Source organism: Dipteris shenzhenensis, chromosome 19 (genome assembly GCF_047967505.1).
Source record: "Dipteris shenzhenensis isolate YYH24624 ecotype China chromosome 19, Dip_SZ_1.0, whole genome shotgun sequence".
NCBI lineage: Eukaryota > Viridiplantae > Streptophyta > Polypodiopsida > Gleicheniales > Dipteridaceae > Dipteris > Dipteris shenzhenensis.
This window is the reverse complement of record NC_141614.1, coordinates 47,805,815-47,814,777: the sequence shown is the minus strand read 5'-3', so window position 1 is coordinate 47,814,777 and position 8,963 is coordinate 47,805,815.

Sequence of the window (8,963 nt, the reverse complement as noted above, 5' to 3'; positions counted from 1 at the left end):
CCAAGATTTTGAGCTGAAGAGTAAAGCAAACTCCTACTACTTTTGTGGATACTCCATTCACTATTCCCAAGGACTTTAAAAGTGAATCATCTACAAGGCGTATGTTGATGTTAGCCATTTGCATTGGTGGCATGGATGATTTTTTCCTATTAGTTTTGTTAAGAAGCAAAACTTTTATATGGGATTTACAACTTTTTCTTTAAAATTAAAAAGAAAATATATAAAAGTGTAATATGTTCTACAATTATTGTGAAACTAAAAATACTAGGTCAATAAACTTTTGCCAAGATTTTATATTAATATATAAGTATAGCTTCGATAAAAACATCCCTGATTGGTGGGATACCCATTCATCATAGAGATCCTTGGATAGAACATTGACACCTGCTCCACACCGTCCACAATGGCTTCGACTTCATCATATGCTTTATGAATCAAAGGCATGGTGATGTTCCATATGTCATCTCTAAGAGTGCTCTCAATGGAAGTAAGAACAGAAGAGAGGGAGAGAGAGAGATAGAGAGCCACACAAGTTTTGGTGGGTGCAGAACCACCCTAATCTTCTTTTTCATTCATTTATATATGTGTTTGAGTATTGTACATAACCGGGGTAAAGGCACAGTGACCTTTAACCCCCACAACCTCCCACTTAAAGGAAAATGTGCCTTTAAGGGAGAACAACCAGTGAGCATACTATCCAATGCCCATCAATACACAACAATACTCAAACCGCTGGACTAGGTAGACTCTTCGTCAGCATATCTATAGGGTTATCATCTGTATGAACCTTAACAAGCTCTATGCGCTTGTCCTCAAGTACCTCCTTGATGAAATGGTACCTGACCTCAATGTGTTTGGTCTTTGCATGAAAGACCGGATTTCGTGCTAGCTGAATAGCACTCATGGAATCACTATACAATGTCGGTACACCTGTATGAATCCCCAAGTCTCCCACTAGCCGATCAAGCCATATAGCCTCCTTGCAACCCTCTGTGGCTGCAACATACTCAGCCTCTGTGGTAGACAAAGCAATGCACTTCTGTGCACGAGACATCCACGACACTGCACCACCTGCAAAGATGAACACATAACCAGAAGTGGGATCTCCTACTATCCACATGCCCTACATAGTCTGAATCTGTGTACCCAAGTACATGCATGTCTCCTTTATCAAAGCAGATGCACATCTCCTTGGTAACCATCATGTACCTCATGATACACTTAACTGCCTCCCAATGCCTCTTTCCTGGATTAGCCATATACCGGCTAACAACTCCCACTATAAATGAAACTTTTATGGGTTGATTCAGTCTACTTCCCATAGAGATAGTGCTCACAAAATTCAAAATTAGAGAAACTGAAATGCGGTACATAACCCAAACAGCATAAGAGTTTCATTCCATTCTGGCTCATGTGCCCCAAGCTGCAATGCCACAAAGAAGTACTTGGCTACTCGGTTATTGCAATGACATGATCAAACACCCCTGATACATGTAAGGGATACAAAGTCCCACACTTGGCACCCTTGGCCAAAAGCATAGAGCCCTTCTAAATTTTCCAACTGTGAAAGCCAAAAGTGGTGTGAAAACTAGCATCATCTAGCTGACCCACTGAAATAAGACTCTTAGTCAACTTAGGCACATGTCTCACATGTTTCAAAATAAATGCAGACCCATTTGCAAAAGAAAACTTTATGTCACCTACTCCCACTATGTCACATGCATAGTCATTTCCAAGATGCACACAACTTGTCTTTCCACTATCATAAGTGGAGAACCATTCCCTATGGGGAGTAACATGGAATGAAGCACCAGAATCCAAAATCCAATCTTGGGAATATGCATCATCTGAAGTGGTAAGCAACTCTGCAGATAAACTAGACATGAAGAGAACATCATTGTCACTATCATGTGTGATTGCATTGATCTCCTCGATCTTCACTTTTCCTTTGTCCTCCCTTGGACTCTCTTCCTTCTGATTTGCACCCCAATTTACATTCTTTTTCTTATCCTTTTGCTCTCTTTTTAGCTTGTAGCAATCCTTTTTCATATGGCCCTTTTTACCACAGTGGTAACACTCAACGTTCCGTGCCTTGGATTTGCTATGAGACATCCCTCTTTCTTGGGAATTCCCCCTGAACTGTGATCTGCCCCTTTGCACATTTAAGGCTGCATCCTGCTTGTTGCTGCCCATAGACTTCGGTCTAATCTCCTCAGCCAACAAGCTACCCACAACATCATCAAATTTTAGTACTCCACCAGGTGCAGAGTTACTGACAACTGTACAGAAGGTATCCCATGAGGATGGCAATGAACATAAGAGAAATATTGCCTTAGTCTCTGCATCAAAATTCATCTTATGAGCCTGAAGCTGGCTAAAAATAATATTGAATTCATTCAAGTGAGAAGCAGTGGAGACCCCTTCCTTCATCTACATCTCAAACAACCTCTTCATGAGGTAAACTTTATTAGAGGCAGTTTCCTTCTCATAAGTGGCACACAGTTTCTTCCACAAATCTTCCGTAGTCTACTCATTTACTACTGTGAAATAAACTGACTCTACAAGATGAAGTCTAATAGTAGACTTTGCTAATGCATCCAACTCATTCCAATCATCCTCAGACATATTTGCAGGCTTAGCTTCAATACCTGCCAAGGGTTTAATCTTCTTCTTTTGAATAAGCACATCCCTTATTTTTTCTATCCACAAAGAAAAATTTGTCCCATCAAAGTTTTTAATGCTGAAAAACTCCTTTTCAAATATGAAAGAGGATGCCATGATGCAAATGAAGAAAAATTCCAAATGCTAGTGCTTGCAAGAGAGAATCACACTAAATACCAGGTGCACCCAAATGTGTATGCCACAATAGACTAAAATATCACCAAAACTCAAAGCTCAAAGCATCAAAAGATGCAGCTAACTCATGTGCATGCACTATGCATCCATATGAGCAAATATGGCTCAAGCATAAACACCGTCCATGGGCATAAGCATTAATAATATCTCATCCAAGAGAGCATAACACTATAAATGCATCACTTGCAATGTGTCAAAGCTGTCCCTCAGCTTAATATAGCATCCATGTGCAAAGTGTCCATAAAAATAGCATCCTACAAGGCAATCTGGACTATCAGTGCATCCAATAAGGATCGCAATGCATCCAAATGGCCCATAAATCATCCACTGCAACCCAATGCACACCACAAATAAGTGCACATTGCTCAAACAGCAACCAAAGTGATCTACATAAGGTATGCTCAAGAAATCATGGTCCCACGGAAAAGACCACTACTAAAAATAAAACCTAAGATGCCTCAAAACATGGGCACCATTGCATAATTGGACTCATCAAGAAAATCTACAAATATCTCTCTTCTGTCGAAACTCCAAAATCCCAACCGATGAGTGAGATATGGGAGTCAACACTTATCCACTGCCATGTGGCATAAATCTAAGGTTTCAAAACCTTCGAATGAAAAATGCATAACAGAGAGATGAAATCGAATACACAGAGATCTATAACTTTGAAAATACTCCACCAAATCACGCAAGAACTGACAAGTAGGGGTTTTTGGGTGTCCGGAACACAATGGGACAGATGGTTTTGCAAACCATGGTCTCAATCACTGGGTCCAACACATGGACTAAAAAACGTTTTTGGAAACAAAGCTGTTTGTAAACTCCACCAGAGTGCGAATGATGAGCAACATAGAAGTTTTAGGACCTCCTGAGTCCACTGGAACTGATAGATCTGCAAATGGTTGCTCCAAACTTGAGTTCCAACACCCGGGCAGAAAAAACATAGGAACTGACACAGTGAGTCAAAAATCCAATGAAATGATCCAAGATTCAAGAATGAAGGTGTTTCGAAGCCATTGAAGTGAAGTGGACACTAAAAGTAAGCAATAGTTGCCTCTACAAGTCAGTACAGAGTCTCCATTATCGAACGGAACATGGAAAAGCTCAAAAAACGACTTTTTCTTTGAAACCACTTAACAGGCTCTCAAAAGCTTGTTGCTCCTAAGAATTACCTTAATAATATTATTATTGATATCTTCATTGGCATGCATAGATGACACACAAGAAGGTGCCTTGCACCTCTTGTAGAAATTTGTGCATTCTCTATGCTCCTCCATAACAACAAACACTACATAGATGATGATGGAAAGTGAGGATGATAGAAAAGGCAAGAAAGCAAAGGAAGCTATCGGGAACAAAGAGAGTAGGATGACTGTTGCGAATGAGGAAGATAAGAACTCTACTAAAAATTGCAATAGAAAATGATGAAGACTACGGAAACCCAAAGCTAAGTGTATGCAAACACAATATAAAATTGGACATCCAGCCAGTTGAATGAATGCATGATTAAGCAGAGCACCCCTTTCTTGGATATGCATCTAGAATCAATTCCCCCATAATGTTCAAACTACCACATTTCGGCATGCAGTGTATCCCTTCCAAACTAAATAGTTGATTGGTATTGGTGTTGGCATACAATTCACCAAGGCATTATCAAACTGCCACATAATGTTCAAACTGAATTAATTCCCCCATAATGGTCAAACTTCCACATGTTGGCATGTACTGTATCCCTTTCACTGTCACTAATTAGTTGTCGACTGGCATTGGTGTTGGCATCAAATTCACCAAGGCATTATCAACCGAGTAACTTGCATCCAAAATCTATATGACCAAGGAACCCACTACTTTGTAGACTTCCCTTTACTCCTATTATACAACTCAAGGAAAACATTCCCTTGCAGATCTTTGAGCTATACTATCCCATTAGAAAAACAAATTAGCTAGCCGATAGGACCATTCCATCCAAGTTTGAAATTTGTTTTAAGGGGTCCCAACTTGGAAGTATACAATAGTACGAGCATACTCTTTTCCAAATGCTTAGGGACAATATACTTATTAATATATTTTATATGTTAATATTAAATTTTGGCAAAATTTTATCAAGCTAGTTTTTTTAGTTTCATAATATCAATAGAACATATTAACATTATATTTTTTTTCTTTTGAAATTTAAAGAAAAAGTTGTAAATCCTAGCAAAACTTTAAAGTTTTTCCCATAAAAGTTTCAAATCTTGTAGAATGTTTCAATCCTTTATTGTTATAAAATTAGGGCATACAAACTTTTGACTCCAATATAAAAGTTTTGCTTCTTAATGAAACTAAGACGAAAAAATCATCCATGTTTCTGAGCAAATAATGTCTTATTTTCTATATAGTGAATGTCATATCTAAAGATTCTTGCTTGGTGGTACTATAGTTGGGACTCAATGGGAGTCAATAACTAACTAGCATAATAGACAAGGTAATCAAACTAACCATCCAGTTGAGCCAAGATAATGTCTAGTGCATAACCAAAAGCATCCACATGCTCATGAAAAATGACATCCAAACTCAGTTGCCTCAAAATGGGTGTAGTCATAGGTAAGATTTTTAAATCATGGAAAACCACAAACAATGTTGACAGTTGTGGTGCCATGAGCACATAGTTAGAGGCTAAGGTATGCTATAGGAAAGAATTAAAGTAGCCACCCTAGGATGTGGACTACATGACGTGGATATGTGGATTGAGGATATCCACAAGGAGAGATGTGGATTAGAGGATCCCACATGTGTTGATTATTCAAAGGGCACTCTCTATATAAGGAGCCTATCATGTATTGTTGAACACAAATTGTAAGAGAAATGCACATTCACTCAAGATTCTTTTTATGAGTCCAAGCTAATCTATCTTGGAACCTAATTGACTTGAGGTACATGTCATGTGCATTCTTTTCATCATGTTTCCACACAAGTTCCATCCACCTTAGAGTGCTCCATAGATCCTAAGGGACACATGTTTTGTCATGGTATCAAAGTGTACATGCCAATCTACCATGTGCCAATTGATGTGGCTTTTGAGTGTCTTAATTGCCATGTGTTAAAATTACAATACCTTATCTACCACATCGATGCCACTTTATACTTTTCTATGTGACTACAAGAATTTTTTGATGATGCTCATCTCGCCATCACCTTTGTCAAGTCTACTAGACTTTGTTTTACTACTAATTTTCTAAAATTTGGCCTTTTCATTATAATACATCATGCTTTCGATTGTGCCTACTTGATTGCACGTCATTTTGTTAGTCCACTAGCATGTTGTAGGTTGTCAAGTATTGAGAGTCACTAGACATTGTTGTATGGTCAACTAGCTTCTACTGCATGTTTCTTGAGACTTGTCTTCGTAGAAATATATTGATCTAGTTCATGTCTATTGTGCTAAAATCTGCTACATAGGTCACATTACTATTTGCTTGTGCTACAGTCACTGCATAGGTCACATTTGTGGAGTCATTGTAGGGTTTCTTACTTGCATGTTGAAGTTTTTCTTGTAGCTTGCTGATTGGATTTTGCCAAAGCTTTTTGCATGTCTATTGTGCTAGAGTTTACTACATAGGTCATGTTTCTCCTTTCTTGTGGTTTGTTTGGCTATGCTTGTTGCATAGATCACATTTGATGAGTCAATGTAGTGGTGCTTAGTTGCATGCTAAAGTTTTTCTTGTAGCTTGTTGCCTAGATTTGGGTTTGTGTTTTTGCTATTTTTGGCATTATGGTGCTATTATATGAAATCTATTGTAGTTGGTTGTAGTCATTAGGTCATATGTATGAAAACTCATTATCCATCACTCCCTTATAAGGCTTGTAGCTTAGCTTGATTATGTCAAGATTTTGAAATCAAACCAGGGGGAGAGAAGTATTGGTATGTGCCTAAACTATTTTCAATATCTATTAAGAAAATTAGGTGCTCAAGGCTCAAAAGTAGATGAAGATGACTCAAAGGCAATTATTTTGTCTACCATTTCACAAAGGTACCGTGAGTTGGCACAGATTTTTTGAGTCAATTCACAAGATGTAGAATTTATTGATCTAGTTGTGCTCCTTGTGAGTGAGGAAAGGAGGATGAATGTAGGTTATTCTATTGGTGAGACAACCTATGCAGATACTAGTGGTAAAGAGAAGAGATCTATTACGAAGAAGCCAATGATGTGCTCATATTGCCGAAAAGAAGCCCATGATGATCGTTCGCTATTACAAGAAAGCCTTGGATTTGCAATCTAATAAAGAAAATAATTCACAATTGAACAAGCTCCTTCAAGTGAAGATTTCAGAAGATTAGCTATTGCTAATGAAGGTCCAATGGTGGATGATCAGTGGGTATTCTAGACATCATAGTCTATTTTGCATTTTTGATGTGTTTTGTGCCATTAGTGTGTTGTGCCCTATGTTAGTGGCACCAATTTTGTCTTTAGGCATGGTCTATGTGAGTTTTTTGGTCCTAGAGATGTTTTGTTTTAAGAACCTGTAGCTGATGGCATCCTATCTACAATGCTTTCCTACTTTGATCATGGGAGAATGTTGGATATTGATCTTCATAGGTGGCTCTTGGTTAAGTGCATGATCTCACATGGTAATTTGAAGATCAAAAGAATTCTAGAGTGTGATTGATTATCACACGTGGTGCATGGAGGTGATTTAGGCCTATCTTTGAAGACTCTTGACCCTTTGAGGTCTTGTTAAACTATGCAAGTCTAGGTCAACCAACAAGCCTAAAGAAATGACCAACCAAAACAAAAGATAAGATTCTTCTTCTCTCCCTCTCTCTCTCTCTCTCTCTCTCTCTCTCTCTCTCTCTCTCTCTCTCTCTCTCTCTCTCTCTCCCCCCTGTGAAATCTCCCCTTTACACCCTCCTTTTACCCACCAAGCACACTAATCCTCTCTAATCCCTTCTCAAGCCATGCATTAGTTTGCCCCTTACTCTAACTATGACTTGAACACTTCTGATTTAATTTTTATTATTATTATCTAAGAATCCATATGGTTGACTAGATTGGTAAAGTGATAACAAGTCAGAGAAAGCAAGTGTTATATGTCTACCCAAGCATAACTATGATGTTTTAACACCTAGTTTGTTGGATGGTAATAGGTAAGTGGACCCTGACCTTGGAACTTGGACTGCTGCCTGAGGATTCGACATCTTTTTCCAATATTGTGTTTGTCAAACTCAATAATATTAAAAATTTCAAATTTTGGTGGAATTTTTTGCAAACTATAGTTGTTGCATTTTTTAAATTAGATGTCTAAAAAAATTCTTTATATGTTCCCCTTTTTTACTTTTTATCCAATTGTTGGAATTAATTGTATGCCTCAATTATTGATGGGACTTTTTAATCTCTACACACACACATAGAAGCATGACTCAATGGAGGGCATGAAAAGGCTATGATACCATGTAAAAACATAATAACTCAAGATCTATGAAGTTCTTAAGCTTCCCTAGGTGGATGAAACATATATGCAAACATGATGAAGAGCTAGATTATGTAAGCATAGTCTCAAGTTCATTTAGGTTACAAGACTAAGACTTGTACTCATAAAGAGACTTGGGATCTAGCATTATGTTATTGCATGAAAGTAACCTCCCTTTTATAGGAGTGGATACCTACTTGTGTTTGCTTACTCAAATGTGTGATAAAGCCTCTTTGCCATGTCACATCATGCTCTTGCTTCATACCTTTACTCATGCTTTGAACAAATATGGAGAGAGGAGAGGAGAAGAGTAGAGATTAGCAGAGAGGGAATAGCTAAAGAGCACACCACAAATGACTGATGGTACACTAGATTTAGTTGAAAATAAAGAATACATACAAACCCCTTTAGAGATAGGGTTAGGGTTAGGGCTCCCAACCCTTTCCTTTTTAGCACTATTTAGGGTTAGTGCTATGCACAATATCAAACATGATGTTGAGGTGGTTTCTCAACACCTTCCCTCAAGATCAACATCGTGAAGTAGGCCTTCCTTCAAGATGGTGATTGTGGGGAATGAAGAAGGACTGAGCATTACATTCTACCACCCATATAATGGGAATGTCCTTCCTCTTTGCCAAGTGGTTTGGTAAATATGC